The sequence below is a fragment of the Chiloscyllium plagiosum genome, chromosome 36 (genome assembly GCF_004010195.1).
Source record: "Chiloscyllium plagiosum isolate BGI_BamShark_2017 chromosome 36, ASM401019v2, whole genome shotgun sequence".
Classification (NCBI taxonomy): domain Eukaryota; kingdom Metazoa; phylum Chordata; class Chondrichthyes; order Orectolobiformes; family Hemiscylliidae; genus Chiloscyllium; species Chiloscyllium plagiosum.
Window position 1 is genome coordinate 26,313,626 of NC_057745.1, and position 19,516 is coordinate 26,333,141.

The window sequence follows — 19,516 nt, forward strand, 5'->3', positions numbered from 1 at the left end:
TACAAGATAACCCCCCTCCCCAGTCACTCCCTCACAGTCACCTGCCGCTCAAGATACAATGCAGTGACCACCTCACCTGCAGAAACAATGTAATGCAAATCATCCCTTAATGGCCAGATCTGGTGTGAATTGTGTTTTTAACTACAGGGTGTAGTTAGAATTCCAACTATAATGCTCTTATTGATTTCTGGATGACAATGTAAATCATCCCTGAATGGCAGGCGATGGGAATGTAAACCTCTCACATTCCACTGATAAGACAAAGACACACCACCCTACCCCTACGGCATTCAATTTCTTGCAGGAGCAGAGCAAATTAACTCTTTAATATCACAGCCAGTTGCTTACAACTCCCTCTTCCAGGCCAAATTCCCCACCACATCAATTATCCATACTTTGGGCATTAAGTCCATACACCACGCACCGAGCCACACTCAGTCCCACCTCTCACCAGAGTTGGTCAGCCCCACTGCTACATAATCCCCTTCACTACCAAAGCCCACTCCCTTCCTCCCCACCCCTAGCCAATCCACATCTCCACCCTTCCTTCATGGAAGATCTCACTATATTCTCGATGTCGAGAGTTAACATCCGAAAGGATAAATCTTGACAGCTTCTGATTGGACAGTGATGGGTTTTGTAGGGTTCCTTTTAAAAAGATGGAAAGATTACAACATATCATTAATCTTCACCAGCACAACCAAAACTGCTTAAAACTGTACATAAGGTATATTCATTGGGGGAGTGTTTGTATATGTGTGTGTGTGTATATATATGTGTATATGTGTGCGTCTGTGTGTGCGTATAATATGTGTGTGTGTGTCTGTGTCTTGAGCAGATATGTCTGTATGGGTGATAGATAAGGAAGTAAGATTCATTAGGATCAAATTAGATGGTGCACACAGACCCTTAGGGCAGGTTTAGATGGCTCTGGAGATCTGGTCATTGACAGCAGGCTCCCACAAGGCCAGAGAGTTGGACACCAGAATATCACTTCAGTTAAAAACATGCATCATGCACAATTATGTCAATGTATGAAGCGTGAGGCATTCAAAGACAGTTTAGAAAGAGAGAAGGCGTGGATTTCTCCACAGGGCAGACTTGATAACCGCGTCCTGATTGCTAAGGTTTGCTTTTCTGTCGCTATGACAACACTGCTGCCTTGCCAATTTATGTTATTTATGACAAGCATCAAGGCTAACCTGATGTTTTGTTTTTGAATAAAAAGTGTACACATGCAGCCCCATCAGGTGTGACAGAGTTGAACCAAAATGATATTCCCGGACAATGAGGACAGTTCACTAATGGCGGGCCTGCTGCTTATCAGACAGAAACAATACCTTCAACTAGTGAGAAGGACATGAATTGGTGATGCTCTGGCCTAGCAATAGGTCGGATTCTTTGCTGACTTTTGAGTATAGGAGTTGGAATGTCCTGTTGAGATTGGACAGGATGTTGGTGAGGCCAGTTCTGGAGTACAGAAGAAATTTACCAGGACGTTGCCAGGCTTAGAGGATTTCAACTTGGAGAGGCTTGATAGGCTGGGACTTATTTCCCAGGAGCAGAGGAGGTTGAGGGGTGACCTTACAGAGGTTCATAACATCATGAGGGGTATAGATAAAGTGGATGGCAGGTGTCTTTTCCCTAGGGTAGGAGATTTCAAGACTAGGGGCACATTTTTAAGGTGAGGGGAGAGGTATTTTAACAAAGTCATGTGGGGCACTATTTTTACACAGAGAGTGGTTCGTGTGTGGAATGAACTTCCAGAGGAAGTTGTGAATGTGGGTACAATTACAATGTTTAAAAGATATTTGGATGAATAGAAAAGGTTTGGAGGGATATGGACCAAGCACAGGCAGGTGGGACTATCTTAGCTTGGGATTATAGTCAGCATGGACCGATTAGGCTGAAGGGTCTGTCTCGGTGCTGTATGACTGTATGGTTGACTTGCCACTCTTGACAGTATCTATGCCAAGGGCACACCCTTACAGTAAAGGTAAGACCTTTTTGAATGAAGAGAAGGATAAACTTTTTCCAGTCAGGAGTGGTGAATCTATGGAATTCACTGCCACAGAAGGCTGTGGAGGCCAGGTCATTGAGTGTATTTAAGACGGAGATAGATAGGTTCTTGATTGTCAAGGTGATTAAGGGTTACAGGGAGGAAGTGGGAGAATGGGGTAGAGAAACATATCAGCTGTGATTAAATGGTGAAGCAGACATGTTGGGCCGATTGGCCTAATTTCTGCTCCTTTGTCTTATGCTCTTCTGGTAATGTTGAGTGAAGGAGGAACCTCTCGAGTCGGTTACCTCCAAAGTGATGTATAGTTGAGAAGTTGGAAATAGGAGCAGGAGCAGGCCTTTCAGCCCTTCAATCCTGTTCTGCCACCCAGTTAGATCACAGCTGAGCATCTACCTCAATGTCAGCATTCCCCACAGTCCCCCTATCTTTTGATGCCATTAGTCTCCAGAAATCTACTCACTTGAACTTACTCAATGACAGTTCTTCCACAGCTCCCTCGGGTAAAAAAATTCCAAAAGATTCACTGTCCTCTGAATGAAGAAACTCCTTCTCATCGCAGTCTTACATGGATTGTCTATATTCTCAGGTAATGTCACCTGCCCCACCCTGGGTAAACATCCTTTCTGCAGCTATCAAAAGGGTCACATTTTGAAAGGACTTTTTAAACCTCCAATGAGGTCACCTTTCATTCTTCGAGACTCATACAGTCAGAGATGTACAGCACAGAAACAGACCCTTCGGTCCAACATGTCCATGCCGACCAGAAATTCCAACCCAATCTAGTCCCACCCGGCCCATATCCCTCCAAACCCTTCCTATTCATATACCCATCCAAATGCCTCTTAAATGCTGCAATTGTATCAGCCTCTACCACATCCTCTGGCAGCTCATTCCATACACGTACCACCCTCTGCGTGAAAAAGTTGCCCCTTAAGTCTCTATTGTATCTTTCCCCTCTCACCCTAAACCTATGCCCTCTAGCTCTGGACTCTCCCACCACAGGGAAAAGACTTTGTCTATTTATCCTATTCATGCCCCTCATGATTTTATAAACCTCTATAAAGTCACCCCTCAGCCTCCAACGCTCCAACAGGGAGAACTAGCCATTTGGATACCGAGCTGGCTTGAAGTAGAAGACAGAGAGTGGTAGTGGAGGGTTTGTTTTCAGACTGGAGGCTTTGTAGGTTACCTAGACACTAGGTCCTACTTTTGTACGTCATCTAGACCCCTATGAACATCTCACTTCCTGGTTAGTATAGCAGTTAGTACTCACACCTATCATGCAGGAGACTGGTGTTCAATTCCTCTCCCATAGCTCAAATCCTCCAACCTGGCAACATCCTTGTAAGATTTGCTTTCCCAAAATGCAGCACCTCACATTTATCTAAATTAAACTCCATCTCCCATTTCTCAGCCCATTGGCCCATCTGGTCAAGATCCCGTTGTAATCTGAGGTAACCTTCTTCACTGTCCACTATCCTCCTGAACCTCTGCTGCACTCCTATGGCGAGTACAACACTCCTCAGATATGGGAACCAAAACTGTACAAAAAAGTGCAGTCACACCAAGGTTCTATACAAAGCCAGCAAGACGTCTTTGTTCCTGAATTCAAAGCCCATTGCAATGAAGGCTAACATTCCACTTGCCTTCCTAACTGCTTGCTGGGTCAGCATGGTGACTTGAATAGGACACCTAGACCCCCATGAACATCTCACTTCCTGGTTAGTATAGCAGTTACTACCCACGCCTATTATGCAGGAAATTGGTGTTTAATTCCCCAAGAGGGAGTGCATTATTTAGTGACATCATGGTGGCTCAGTGATCAACACTACTGCCTCACAGCACCAGCGACACAGGTTCGATTTAGGCTTCGGGTGACTGTTTGTGCATTTGCATGGTTTTCCTTCTGATGCCCCAGTTTCCTCCCGAAGTCCAAAAATGTATAGGTTAAGGTGGATTGGCCATGCTGAATTGCCTAGTGTCCAGGGATGTGGAGGTTAAGTGGGTTAGCCATGGGAAATGCTGGGTTACAGGGATCTGGATGGAGAGTCAGTGTGGACTCGATGGGCCAAAGGGACTGTAGGGATTCTGAGATCAATATTTCCCAACCTCTCCTCATTTAGGTGTTATTCTGCCTTCCGTACTTTTTACCAAAGTGGATAATCTCGCATTTATTGACATTGTGTTGCATCTGTTATATACAAACCCATTCATTTAGCTAACTCATAATTAATAAGCAGGTAGAGTGGATGCGTCATAAATATTGAGAATTTCCACTGATGTAAATTATCTAAATATGGAGAAAACTATGGTCTGCTGTAATGTCACCACAGAGTATTTGAAACCTTCCCCCTCAACATTTGTGAAGGGAAGAGGAGGCAGAGCAATTTCACACCCCCTAACCACCACCCATTTTGCATTCTCAAAACTGCATGACAAAATCACCAGGGGACAAGGCTTCTCTGCACTCAGCCAGTCAAGACTTGACTGATTGACAGCAGTACACCTACAGCCACAATCCCCTGCATTCATCATCTTACTGGTGCAGTTCTGCCTCACTGGATCAGGAATACAGCAGGTCGCACAGCGAAGGAGAACTGCACAACAATGAGAAACTGTCTCCCCCAAGGAAACAACTCCCCATTGTCCACATCATCTTCTCTCGATCACCATTTGCTTTGCGTCTAAGAGCGAGTATCGTACATGGCACAAGTGGTAGACCCTATCAAGCAGCAGGAATCATTCCACAGAAAATAAAGATCAACTTGAAAAATATCCACCAAATTTTCTCCTTATCGTAAAAAAAAGTGCAGGTTAAGAAACTCAAGTTATTTGTACATTTTATGAAAAATTGAGTATTAGGAACAAATGATAAATCAAAGACGTTTACATTTTGTGAAAAGTACTGATCAATTTTAAACCTTGAAGAATTTAAGTTACAACTTGAATAATTAACAAAAATAGAAATTGCTAGAAAAGCTCAGCAGCACTGGCAGCATATGTGGAGAGAAATCAAAGTTAATGTTTCAGGTTCAATATCTCTACCACAGACCCTTCCTTCTGATTTCTCTCCACAGATGCTGCCAGACCTGCTGAGCCTTTTCAACAATTTCCTTTTACATTTTTGGTTTCCAATATCTGCAGTTTCATCAGTTTTTACTTGAATAATTAAACTTCGGTCCAAAACTAGATACGTAAATGCGACATATTAATCATTGAATTTAATTTTTCATTGAGTTTCGGTTGGAACGCCATGCTTCTAGGAATTCTCGTGCATGCCTCGGTTTGTCTTGTCCTAGGACAACCCAAAACCCAAACAGACAAAATGTGTCCGGAAACCCTAGCCACTCTCCCCTACATCAAAGACATTTCGGAAATGACTGCCAGACTACTCGGACTCCTTGGCATCATGGCAGCCCAGAAACCCACCAACACACTAAAACAGCAGCTAATGAACCTGAAAGACCCTATACAGACAACAAGCAAAACTAATGTCATTTACAAAATACCGTGCAAGAGCTGTAACAAACACTACATTGAACAAACAGGCAGAAAACTAGCCACCAGGATACATGAACATCAACTAGCCACAATAAGACATGACCCTCTCTCACTAGAATCCTTACATACAAATAAGGAAGGACACCACTTTGACTGGGACAGCACATTCAACCTAGGACAAGCCAAACAGAGACATGCACGAGAATTCCTAGAAGCATGGAATTACAACTGGAACTCTATCAACAAACGCATTGACTTAGACCCGATTTACCACCCCCCGAGAAAAAGAACAGGAAATGACATCACCATAGGAAATGACATCAACAACGCAAAGAAACCCAAACATATAATTAGAAAACAGGAATCCTCAGCAGTGCTTTGTCTGGAGGCTCACTGAAGATGTTACCTAGTTACTGACGAAACGTCTGAAAATGAACTTTCCAGCTCAGCGAGCAAACCTACATCCAGAACCTCAGCCTGAGCTACAAATCTTCTCAAACTCACTAGACATGAAAGGTTGTAGCCTGCAAGTCATATTTGAATCAGGCTAAGAAAAGGTGACTGAAGTCAAAAGCAAAACGCTACAATTAAAGTTTCCATTGGAACCACAATAATTAATCAGATAAGTTAGGTGTTATATGATCCAGACATCCTCTTGCCTTTGTTAGGGAAATGGAATAGGTCCTGAAGGTCAAAATTTAATGCTGATGACAACCGCAGTCTATGATTCCTCTCAGGGTGAACTTTAACATCTTGGGATGTACAAGGTGTCATTCCCTTACGATTGAGGGAGATTGTATGATTAGAAAAGTCTTAGTGCCTCATTCTAGAGAAGTGCCGTTCCAGAATTAGAAATGTTTGTGTATGACCCGCAAAGAGCAGTTCATGGAACAACACAGCTCCTAGAACGAAACCAAAACGAGCTGTAAATAGAATAGAGCTGCCACACACCAGAGGACGAGATATACAAGCAACTTTCCACATTGACACTGCTCACCTACTCGAGACCACAACAGATAGCAAACAGCAGTTGGGGCAGGAAATACACTGTCCTCAAACCCAACAGCTTCCATTGCAGCAAGTAAAAAGACACCCGTGTAAGTCAAGCAATTTTGACCTTAGGGTCAAAAAAATGACTCGAATAATGAAGGAATCGCCGTGCAAGAAACATCAGAAAAAGTGAGAAGAGTTGGCCTAAAGCGCTGATGGCTAGACTTCTTACACATTAAAAAAAACTGTTTCACATGAGGTGGGCATCGTTGGCAGTGTGTTGCCTGGCCCTATTCATTTAAGAGCTAAATGGTTCATTTGGCCATTGCACAGGGCAGTTGAGTCAAACATAGTCTAGAGTCACACAAAGGCCAGATCAGGAAAGGATGGCAGTCTCTTTCCCTATAGGACATTCAGTGAGCCAAGAAGAATTTTACAAAGATTAATAGTTGTTATGGTGGCCACCATCATTGGAGACAGACTTTATGAATTGAATTTAAATTCCAGCAAGGTCAAATGCGAGATATAAACCCTTGGTTCGCAGAGAATAATCTTGGATTACTTCTCCAATGTCGACATCACCCTCTCCCTCGGTCTATCAATGTCAGTGTAAAGTGCAGTTCTGGGGACAGACTTCAATCAGATGCAAATACAACATAGAGGCACTGATTCACTTTACTTGACATTGTCCAATTTCCAATGTACGTCACAGAGACCTGTGCTGCCTGAAAAAATATAACTTGCAATTTATTTTTATTGTTCATTCACAGGGTGTGGGCATTGCTGGTTAGGACAGTGTTTATTGCCTAACCTCAAATGCCATTGAGGTGATGGTGGTGAGATTCCTATGTGGTGTAGGTAGATCCACAATGACGTTAGAAAGGGAGTTCCAGGGTTTTAACCTAACAACATTCAGAGAACAGTGATATATTTCCAACCCAGAATGGTTTCAGGTTTGGAGGGGAACTTGCAAGGGGTGATTCTCTCATGTATCTGCTGCCTTTGTCCTTCTGGATAGTAGGAACCATGGGTTTGGAGGGTGCTGTTGAGGTTGGCTTGGTGTGTTATTGTAGTGAACCTTGTAGACGGTGATGAAAGGAGTGAATGATGGAAGTGATGCCAACCAAGAGGTCTGCTCTGTTCTGGATGGTGTCAAGATTCTTGCATTGTTGAAGCTCCACTCAGCCAGGCAAATGGAGAGCATACCATCACATTTCCCCCTTGAGCCTTGTACATGGTAGACAGGCTTTTGAGAGCCAGGAGGTGAGTTACTTGCCACAAACTTTCCAAGCTTTGACCTACCCTTGTACTTACATGGTGAGCCCTGTCCAGTTTATGGTTAGTGGTAACCCACAGCATATTGATTGAGGGATCCAATGATGGTCATACAATTGAATGCCAAATGCGGATGGTTGGTGATGCCGATCAGACAGCATCCCAGGAGCAGGAGAATCGACATTTGAGCATAAGCTCTTCACCAGGATGAAAAGCTTATGCTCGAAACGTTGACGCTCCTGCTCCTCAGATGCTGCCTGACCGACTGTGCTTTTCCAGCACTACACTCTTGACTCTGATCGCCAGCATCTGCAGTGCTCACTTTCTCCTCTTATTGGCGAGGGTCATTGCCTGGCACTCAAACGATACAACTGATACTTGGCACATATCAGTCCAAGCTCAAATGTCGATGCCTCTCATCCAAATCTTAAGTCACGAATTCCATGCATCATCGCCCACTATCTGAAATTGCAATCCTGCTTTCAATTCAGTGAAAAACAAAATATGGAGGCACTATCACACAAATAGCAGCTGTTCACCCCCCATCCTCTTTGTGAGATAGTCCTGGGCAAGAAATGGGTTTAAAACCAAAAATCAATTTTAATGAGCTCCACTGCACCTTGCAGGTGCTTTTTTAAAAACAGAGTCAATCATTCAAAAGACATAGTGATTGATTCCAATGCCCTCAGTGTATGCCAGGTCACAACAGATTAAAACTTTGATAATGACTGCACTTGCTGACACAAAGGAACATGCCCATTAGCAACAATGGGGCACAATGGCTCAGTGGTTAGCACTGCTGCCTCACAATACTAGCGTCCCAGGTTTGATTTCAGCCTCGGGCGACTGTCTGTGTGGAGTTTGCACATTCTTCCCGTGTCTGTGTAGGTTTCCTCCCACAGTCCAAAGATGTGCACATTAGGTGAATTGGTGATGCTACACTGCCCGTAGTGTTCAGGGATGTGTAGGTTAGGTACGTTAGCCATGGGAAATGTAAGGTTATGGGGTAAGGGGATAGGTCCGGGTGGGATACTCTTCAGAGGGTCAGTGTGGAATTGTTAGGCTGAATGACCTGTTTTGACACTGTAAGGGTTTTATGGTAACAATGTAATTTATGACTATAGTTGCAAAAATTACATATATCAATTAAAGATAATATTTTAGTGAAACAGCTCATCAGATCACAGAACTAAACTATAAAACAAAAGGAGAACTTCAAAAGAAAAGATCAAAAGTTGGCTTCACACTTGAGCCTGTAGCGAAGTTGACAAAGGGAACACTGCGCTGATATCTAATCTGAACTATCTGCACCCCACCACCCCCACAACCGCATGCCCCACAACAGCACCCAACTCCCCACCCCTCAACTATACAATAAATGCTGCCCCCTCCACACTTCATGTCAGCTCTGATGAAGAGTCACCGAGACCCGAAATATTAGCTTGCTCTCTCTCCACGGATGCTGTCTGACCCACCATGACCTCCTGCATTCGTTATTTTCAACACAGATTCCAGCATCTGCAGTGATTTGTTCCGACAAAAGGAACATTGTCATTTGGTAGGAAGCAGAACAAGACCCACACGTTTTGCCGGCAATGTGGGGCTAAGGCAATTCACCTGCAGAAACCCAACGACAAGAGAAAGGGGAAGCATAACTGGAGTGCAGACACCAAAATGAGAAACACAATAGGTTCAGGTTGGCTGAGGCACTTAAGAGGTGGTTTATCACAGCTTCAGGAATGGTTTCCACATGGGGACCACATTGAGACCCAGATGTGCCCCAACGGCGTCCTCCAGCACTGCATGAACTAAAGTGTACCTACCTACCTACTAAACAAAGCTCACATTTGGAAGGTTAAGGATATTATCGTGCTGGAGAAGGTTCACAAAAGATTTACCAGGAAGTTGCCGAGAATGCCTTTAAATTGAGGGGTGATAGATATACGACAGATGTCAGAGGTAGTTTCCTTGCTCAGAGAGTAGCAGGGGCATGGAACACCCTGCCTGCAACAGCAGTAGATTCGCCAACTTTAAGGGCATTTAATTGATCATTGGATCAACACATGGATGAAAATGGAATAGAGTAGGTTAGATGGGCTTCAGAATGTTGCATCGACCTGTGGGACTATTGAGGGCTGAAGGGCCTATACTGCGCGGTAATGTTCTATGTTCTGATGGAGAGTTTGAGTTATGGGAAATGCTGGATAGGCTTCTTTCACAGAAAGGTGACCTTATAGAGGTTCAGAAAGTAACGAAGGGTACAGGTCAGGTGAATGGTAGGTGTCTTCCCCGAGGGTATAGGATATTGTTTTTTTTACACAGAGTGATTCTTGTGTGGAATGAACTTCCAGAGGAAGCGGAGGATGCCGGCAAAGTTGCAACATTTAAAAGATATTTAGATAAGGTTATGAGCAGGAAATGTTGGGAGGAATATCAGCCAAGCACAGGCAGGTGGGATTATTTCACTTTGGGATTATGTTCAACGTGGACTGGTTGGGCCGAAGAGTCTGTTTCCATGCTGTATGAATATAAAAGAAAATTGTGCTAAGTGTATAGCCACTTGCTCGTGGGAGCAGTGGCTTATTGGTAAAGTCACTGGGCTAGAACTCCAGAACCCAGGAGATATGAGCAAGAATCCCTCCATGGCAACTGGATTCAATAAGATAATCCGGAATTGAAAATTAGACAACTGGCAGCCGTCTAAGTATTGTCGATTGTTGTAAAAGTCCATCACGTTCACTAATGTCCTTTTTGGGAAGGAAAGCTATCGTCACACATGACTCCAGACCCACAGCAAAGTGGGCGACTCTGAACTGCCCTCTGAAATGGCCGAGCAAGCCAACCAGAGAAAGGGCAATTAGGGATGAGCAAAACATTGCTGGCTGAGCCAGCGACATCCACATTCAACGTAAGTTGGAAATAATTAGCAGGGATATGGGGAAAAGGACGGAAATTTGCACGAGGTAATAGAATTTGTGCCTTTGTTTTAAACTAAAGTGCTTTAGTTTAAAACAAAGGTACAAATTCTATTACCTCGTGCAAATTTCTGTCCTTTTCCCCATATTCCTGCATGCTATTTATGTACAAATAACCATCCAGTGCCCTTTCAAATGCCTCAAATCACCTCTCAGCCCTCTTCGCTCTAAGGAGAACAGTCCTGACTTCAATTTACCCTCAGCACTGAAATATTAGCAACATTGACTTCCTTGAAGTAGTCAGTGCACAGGACTCACTCAGTTCCCTCTGCATGCACTCTGTCTCTACGTGTAAATTAGGAGAAAGTGAGGACTGCAGAGCTGGATATCAGAGTCGAGAGTGTGGTGCTGGAAAAGCACAGCAGGTCAGGCAGCATCCGAGGAGCAGGAGAATCGATGTTGCGGGAATAACCCCTACATCAGGAATGACTTATGCCCGAAACATTGATTCTTCTGCTCCGCAGATGCTGCCAGACCTGCTGTGCTTTTCCAGCAACACACTCTCAACTCCACATGTAAATCCATGACTACTAACGCCCACCCACTATGGGCGACTTTTGGATTCCCTTGTAAAGATCTGGGGGGGGGGGGAAGCTGTGTGCGTGTGTGTGACAGTTAGCTCAACGGCCAATGTGTGATTCAAAATAACACAAACATGAGGCAGGTTTGGCTCCAGTTCCAGTTGAAGTAGGCCCCTGTCGCCTGCCCCTGAGAGTCAAAGGGACAAATACCACTGACCATTGATGAAAACTGCCAAGAAAATCTCTCAGGACAAAACTGACAACGTGCCAAGGATCTGCCTTTGGGCAAAGGTAGACATGATATGATTTCCGCAGTAGTTGAAATCTCTTCCTCCAGCAAGTATTTGCCCAGTTCTATTTAGAACATTACTAGTGAATCATTTTCCACAGCCTTGTTGTGTTAAAAACAAATTCACGTTTTGCCTTTAGTTCTCCTGTCAATTCCCTTAAATCCGTTTCCTCTCGTCACTAACCCTCTCTGTCACTGGAAACCTTTTCCTGCCAAAAATCTTCACAATTTTGAACGCTTGGATTAAATCTCCCTTTAACCTTCTCTGCTCCAGATAAAACAATCCAGGCTTCTCACATTTCTGCACAGAATTGAAGTCCCTCACTCCGGGTCTCATTTTGGTAAATCACCCTCTCACACTTTCGAAACGCAGACAATGAAATCAAGTGCAATCAGAATTTCTGCACATCCAGGAAAGGGTTTCAGTTCAGCAGAGACACTCAATGGGTGTCTGTTGGCCAGCAGTCAAGCACAAACTGGACTTACAGGACAGAGTCCTCCTGGCTCCAGTCATCACAACTAAACTCAAACAGTTCTTCATAAGTCCTCTGGCAATGCTATTAAATGCACCACAGACAGGAACAATTCCTGTGTAGGACATGTCACTATCCCTCACTGGGATAAGCAAGCTGGAGTCATCACAAAAGTTACAGATTATTTTAAAGTATTTGGAATTCCCCAATTTAGCTGTCTTTCAGAACCAGGTTGACAGAAAGCATGGAGCAAGTTTCTGACTGAACAAGTTTTATTATACTTATTACAAACTCTAACCTCCCCTAACACAGATGCACACACACACAAACACAATTAAAAAATGGGTGCCCTGGACAGAGGAGCAGACAAGGAAGACAGTTCAGTGGTCCATAACCCCAGAGTTCACTGAGATGATCTTTGGCTTGTCAGGACTGGTTGTCCCTTTATCTTCCTTCTCCAGATATTTCTACTGGTTTGCAGGAGACACAGGGTGACTGATCCATATTTATCATGCCCCTGGCTTACTGGTTTAAAAAGAAACAGCTTACAGTAACTGTTATGGGGAAATAAACAGGCTTTCTTAAAACTTGAAGTGCTTTCAACTGCAGAGACAGGGGACAGCTTTGGAAGATCTGTTGACTTCTCCCAAACATTCAAATCCAGAAGTTGTTCAGCTACCGGGGTGCCAATCGCAGTTATTTATATGCAAGAGGCTTCCGTCATCACAGACCAATCAGCTCCTTGTTGTCGGTGGAAACTCCATTCAGACACGCCCATAGCTCAAGCTCATCTGCAGACAGACATTCTCCACTGCTTGAACAAACGGCCATGTCTAGTATGAGTGTCAAGTCACTTACTTTTAAAAAGGTGTGGTAATCCTTGGCTTTTAAAACACAGCCCTTTTCCCATTTCAGTCCACAATCAAAAATACAGAAAAATAAAAATATACATCTTTACAACGTGTTTCAGTGATATTGCTCCCTCCTTTTTGGCCCCAACGCAAGAGAATATTATTTTTATTCGGCCTACTAAGGGAGTGCAGCATTGTCAAAGGCGCTACCCTTCGGACCCCAAGGGCTAAAGGCCCCACCAATTTCCTTGGAGATTCAGGTGGATGCTGAAGATCTCACCCTTTGAAGAAATGGTTGGACTTCTCCTGTTTTCCCAGGCTACTTTTAGCCAAACTCAATCAGATTTGTTCATTAATCTCAGTGCTGTTTGGAGGAACTTAGTCTGTTCAAAATGACTGCCATGCATCTTTTTAAAATATTATGATTGTCATTGTTCTCAAAGAGTACAGAGTTAACAGAAAAGCACTTTAGAGAGGACCTGGTGACATGAAAGGCACTACACAAATGCAAGAAAACTATTTTCTTTTCTCAACCATTTTACAACGGACTCATTTCCTTGTGCCTGTTGGATCATTCCATACCACACAGAGAGGGACAGGAGGATTCCCATAACTCCTGTGCAAGCTAATTCATCTTTTCTTGGTGATAAGCTCACCCAACATTTAAAGGTAAAAGGGACTAGAAAACTATCATTGATATTTTTCAAATATCCATGAGGACTAGGTCACAATTACTGCTGGGACAGTCCCATGTCAAAGATGATTGTTCTGCAGAAAGCAAATATGGATTCGATGGACTGAATGGCCTCCTTCTGCATTGTAATGACTCTGACACTGAACCAGATACTCCAGCTACTACAGTCAGGAGTTCACAGCATCTCCATCTCTTAGATAATGAAGTTATTGACCATGCCCCATCCTCGCCAGACTTTTAAAATAAAAACATTTATTGAAAAGGTCGTTTTTCGAGAATGGGTGAAAGGCAGAAACCACCCAATCCAAGGAGGGAATGCAATCTTATCCATCTCACATTCTTGCCCTGACCAACTTCACCTCAGGCATGTGAAGCCGGCAACACAAGGCTCAACACGCCAAGTTGGGCGATTCACTCCCCATTAAGGGGGAGTCACTGTTTTACAGGAAAAGCAGCCCATTAAGAAAAGCCATTTCGTACATTGGCCAGATTATCAGTTATCCCTAACCCCAACCTTTTCAACTGGATAAGGAGTTCAGAATACACTTTACTCATGAAAATATGGGGAGACAATGAACTCTACAATTCAAGCCAACCTCTGTGTCACAATCAGTATACCTTTAAGAGACATGGCATCGTAGCATGTCACCCAGGGGTATAAAGGTCTCAGACTCAGTCTTGCCTCAGAGTGGTTGAAGCAAGATACTCTACTGGAAGCATGTTGCACTGCTGAAATTTATAGCTTAGTATTAGCCCAGATGCTCAGATGGCCTCAGCAATGTCATGTTATAGAAGTTAGCTATGCTAAGTATCTGTTAGATTTTTTAATACCATAATATCCGAATATGGCTTGTGTTACAGGAAATAATATAAGACATTCTATTGGTGACAAACTCACCCTAACCTAGCTCAGAAAATATTCCATCTACAACACTATACCATAAGACCATATAAAACTACAAGAAATGGGAACAGGAGTAGTCCATTCAGTCTCTCAACCCTGCACTGCCACTCAATTGGATCATGTCTGATCCAACATTCCTCACATCCACTTTTGTATCTTTTCCCTGTAATGTTTAATTTCCCTGACTGATTAAGAATCTATCGGGCCCTAATACACACACTCGGACTCTGCCCCCACAGCTCTCTGTGGCAAGGAGTTCCAAAGACCCACACCCTGAGAATAAATTTCTTATCTGAGTCTTAAACTGGCACTCTGTACTCTGATGTCACTAATGATACCATGACCACACCCACTCCAGGGACAGTCTCCGTCTCCACTCCAGTTCTACACCAGGCCCCAGGCCTCAGCCCTGCTGTGTTTTTAACCATCTCCCCAGACCTCCCCTTCACTGAGGATGAACGAGCAGTCCTCAATAAATGTCTCACCTTCATCCCACTATGCTCCCAGGTCAACGAATTCCATACGTGTCGTGACATCGAACATTTCTTCTGCCACCTCCGCACTTACTTTTTCCATCGGAACTCCCACCCACCCTCTGAGGACCGCTTCTCCTGCCACTTAGACACCTCATCCTGGTCTGTTACCTGCCCTTGACCTCTTTATCTCCAACTGCCGCTGCGACAGTGACTGTCTCAATCTGTCCACCTCTCTCACCCACTCCAACCTCTCACCCTCACAACGCGCAGCCCTCCACTCCAACCCCAACCTCACCAACAAACCAACTTCCTATCCCCTTGACCACAATCTCACCTCCGATCATCAAACCATCAACTCCCAGACCATCCACAACCTCGTCATCTCAGGGATCTCCCATCCAACCTCATAGTCCCGGATCCCGCATTGTCCCATTCTACCTCTTACCCAAAATTCACAAACCTGACTGTCTCGAACGACCCATCGCCTCTACCTCCTCAGATCTTGACACCGCCCTGTTCCCCTTGGCCCAGGAACTCCCTACATACGTTCAGGATACCCACGCTCTCCACCTCCTTCAAGACTTTCGTTCCTCCAGCCCCCAGTGCCTCATCTACACCAAGGACATCCAATCCCTGTACACATCCACCTGCATGGCAAAGGCCTCCAAGCCTTCCATTTCTTCCACTCCCGCCAAACCAACCAATACTCCTCCAATGACACACACATTCGATTGGCAGAACTGGTCCTCACCCTCAATAATTTCTCCTTTGAATCCTCCCACTTTCGTCAGACCAAAGGGGTAGCCATGGACACCCACATGGGCCCCAGCTATGCCTGCCTCTTTGTTAGGTATGTCCATCTTCTGCAGTTACACTGGGACTATCCCCCACCTTTTCCTCCGCTACATCGATGAGTGTATTGGCACGACCACATGTTGTCACGAGGAGGTTGAACAGTTCATTAACTTCACGAACATCTTCCACCCTGACCTCAAGTTCACCTGGACCATCTCTGATACCTCCCTCCCCTTCCTGAACCTCTCCATCTCCAGCCACCGACTCAACACGGACATCTACTTCAAACCACCGACTCCCACAGCTACCTGAACTACACCTCATCCCACCCCCTCTCCTGTAAAAACACAGTCCCTTACTCCCAATTCCTCAGCCTCTGCTGTATCTGTTCCCAGGAGGCAAAAATTCCACCACAGAGCATCCCAGATGGCCTCCTATTTCAAGGACCACAATTTCCCCTCCCACATGTCAACTATGCCCCCCAGCACATCTCCTCCACTTCCCGCACCTCCACCCTTGAGCCCCACCCCTCCAACCGCAACAAGGATAGAACCCCCCTACCCCACCCCACTCCATCCTCACCTTCCATCCCATTAATCTCCGGCTACTGTGCATCATCTCCGCCATTTCCGTCATCTGCAGGCAGATCCCACCACCAGAGATATATTTCCCTCCCCACCCCTATCAGCATTCCGCAGAGACCATTCCCTACAGAGCTCCCACCAACCCACCCTCCGCTCCCGGCACCTTCCTCTGTCACAAGAGGTGTAAAACCTGTGCCCACACCTCACTCTCACCTTCATCCTAGGCCCCAAAGGATCCTTCCATATCAGGTAGAGATTTTCCTGCATATCCAATCACCTCATCTGCTGTGTCCGTTATTCTCTCAATGTTGCCTCCTCTACCTTGGGGAAACAGGACGCCAACTCATGGAACATTCCAGGGAACATCTCTGGGACACACGCACCAAACTACCCCTCCGCCCTGAGGCCGACCACTTCAACTCCCCCTCCCACTCCACCAAGGACATGCAAGTCCTGGGCTGCCTCTTCCACCAAATCCAAGCCACCCAAGGAGGAACGCTTCATCTTCCACCTTGGGATCCTTCAACCACACGGGATCAATGTCTATTTCACCAGTTTCCTTACCTCCTCTCCTGCCACCTTATCTCAGATCCAACCCTCCAATTCGGCACCGCCCTCTTGAACTGTCCTACCTGTCCATCCTCCTTCCCATCTGTCCACTCCATCCTCCCCTCCAACCTATCACCATCATCCCCAATGCATCGCCTCTCCAGCTACATTCCCCTCAGCCTCACCCACACCCTCCTATCTATCTCTCAGCCCCCTTCCCCTTCCCCATTCCTGTGGAAGGGATTACGCCCAAAACGTCAATTCCCCTGCTCCCTGGATGCTGCCTGAGCAGCTGTGCTTTTCCAGCACCACACTTTTCGACTCTGACTCTGCAGCAGCTGCAGTCCTCATTTTCTCCTTCTCTGTACTCTGACATTATACCCATGGGCATGAACTCTCCATTGAGAGGAAATGTCCCCTCAGCATATATCCTGTCAAGCCCCGTAATCTGATATGTCTCAACAAAAATCACTTTTGAGTCTTCTAAATTCTAGTCAACAGAGTCCCCCAACCTGTTTAGCCTTTACCCATAAGACAATCCCTCCATCCCATCGATCACCTGAGTGAACCTTCTCTAAATAGCCTCCAATCAAATGACATATTTCCTTAAACCAGTGGACCAAAACTGCTCGCAGTATTCCAGCTGTGGTCTCACCAGCACTCTGTACAGTAAAACTTCTGCGTCCCACTGAGATACACAAGCATCAGACAACAAACCACCAGGACTAAGTCCAATCTAATTTAAGATTATGGACAATTTTATAAGACTGTAATGAGGCTAGCTTTAATGGGTAAATTATTTTTAATCATGTTGATCTTTGTCTGTGGCACTGACACTTTAATAACACATTCATGGGTTCATTTATTACCAAGTACTTCCTCTTACCTGCTGTCAGCTCGTAACTACACAAAAAGCAGACCATCTTTGATAAACAGATTAAAACTGAGAGGACACTGTCTTGAAGCTACAATATGACAAATGCAGGCAAATAATTATTACATGTTTTTAAAACTCTATTCCTTCTTCAAGGGACTACAAGTTGGCTGCTGAATGGTCAGCTGACTTTCCAGCCTGCAACAGTAATAAAGCTTTTGAAACTTCCAAAGTGGATGATAATAGACATTTTTAAAGCAGGACCTTTCTGTTTTATTCCACACCTGATATTCTACACTTTACACAAGACACAGAGATAAGCAGCCCCAAGCCGCCCTCATTTTAGTCTACTCCGGTAACAAAGGAGGGCTATTGAGACTGGTTCTAAAGTATCTACCTTCTATGGCGTATCAATAACTTCTTGATCGCGTAAGCAATTTTCACCATTCACTAACAGTCATTCATCATGTAATCAAACCTTCTTTATGACTGTTTTGATTAAACCCTGCTTACTCTGAAGCAGTCTGCAAAAGAACAGCAGAAACAAAGCTAGATCTTCTTGTCATTTCAAGAGCCTTTAAATCTGTTAAAAACTTCCTTAAACCGTTTTTGTCTATAAAGAAACTTCTGGTTACAAGGACTACCAGGAGCTATCTACATAACATGCTGGAGCATCTTTATCTCAAAGGCACTATGCAAAAGCTCTGACCGCCACCATCTGAACAGACCTGAACTTCAACACGACAGTGAGAGCAAGGTCCCTACTCCATCAGGTTCTTACAGACATGTGAATGGCTAATTAGACAGGAGTAGGCCATTCTGCCCTTCGAGTCTGCACCACCATTTATTATGATCATGGCTGATCATCCTTAATCAGTATCCTGTTCCTGCCTTATCTCCATAACCCTTGATTCCACTATCCTTGAGAGCTCTATCCAACTCTTTCTTAAATGAATCCAGAGACTGGGCCTCCACTGCCCTCTGGGGCAGAGCATTCCACACAGCCACCACTCTCTGGGTGAAGAAGTTTCTCCTCATCTCTGTCCTAAATGGTCTACCCCGTATTTTTAAGCTGTGTCCTCTGGTTCGGCCCTCACCCATCAGCGGAAACATGTTTGGGTTGGTTCTACTATTTTGGTAAAAATGGATTCCTGCCTTTAAAATACATCTTTCTGACAAGTTTGTTGGATGTGTGTCATAGCCTTTCCCAGCTGAGCATGCGTAAATAAAACAATACTATTTGTTTTAAAATCCTGCAAAGTCTGGTGCTGGTGACTTTTACACTGACTGCACACTAACCAGATTCTGAGATCACAGTTTCTGTAGCCGCATCGTTCCTGCTTCCACAGCCAGAAACCCGGTTTGTTTAAAACATTCAAGCAGCAGCTAAGAAATCAAACCTTGGACTAGGAATTCTGCCCAATTCAGTTATTCAAGCATTTAAACTCACTCAAGTAGCCATTTGGATACAGAACTGGCTCAAAGGTAGAAGACAGAGGGTGGTGGTTGTTTTTCAGACTGGAGGCCTGTGACCAGTGGAGTGCCACAAGGATCGGTGCTGGGTCCTCTACTTTTTGTCATTTACATAAATGATTTGAATGTGAGCATAAGAGGTACAGTTAGTAAGTTTGCAGATGACACCAAAATTGGAAGTGTAGTGGACAGCGAAGAGGGTTACCTCAGATTACAACAGGATCTTGACCAGATGGGCCAATGGGCTGAGAAGTGGCAGATGGAGATTAATT

At 44.6% G+C, this 19,516-nt stretch overlaps 1 protein-coding gene and 1 pseudogene across 9 annotated transcripts in view; one reads left to right on the forward strand and one right to left on the reverse strand.

Annotated features, from left to right (window-relative positions):
* Positions 1–19,516, reverse strand: part of LOC122541051 (multiple C2 and transmembrane domain-containing protein 2-like) — a 476,548-nt gene that overhangs the window by 445,245 nt on the left and 11,787 nt on the right. The window lies entirely within an intron of this gene.
* Positions 9,314–9,600, forward strand: LOC122540852 (annotated as a pseudogene).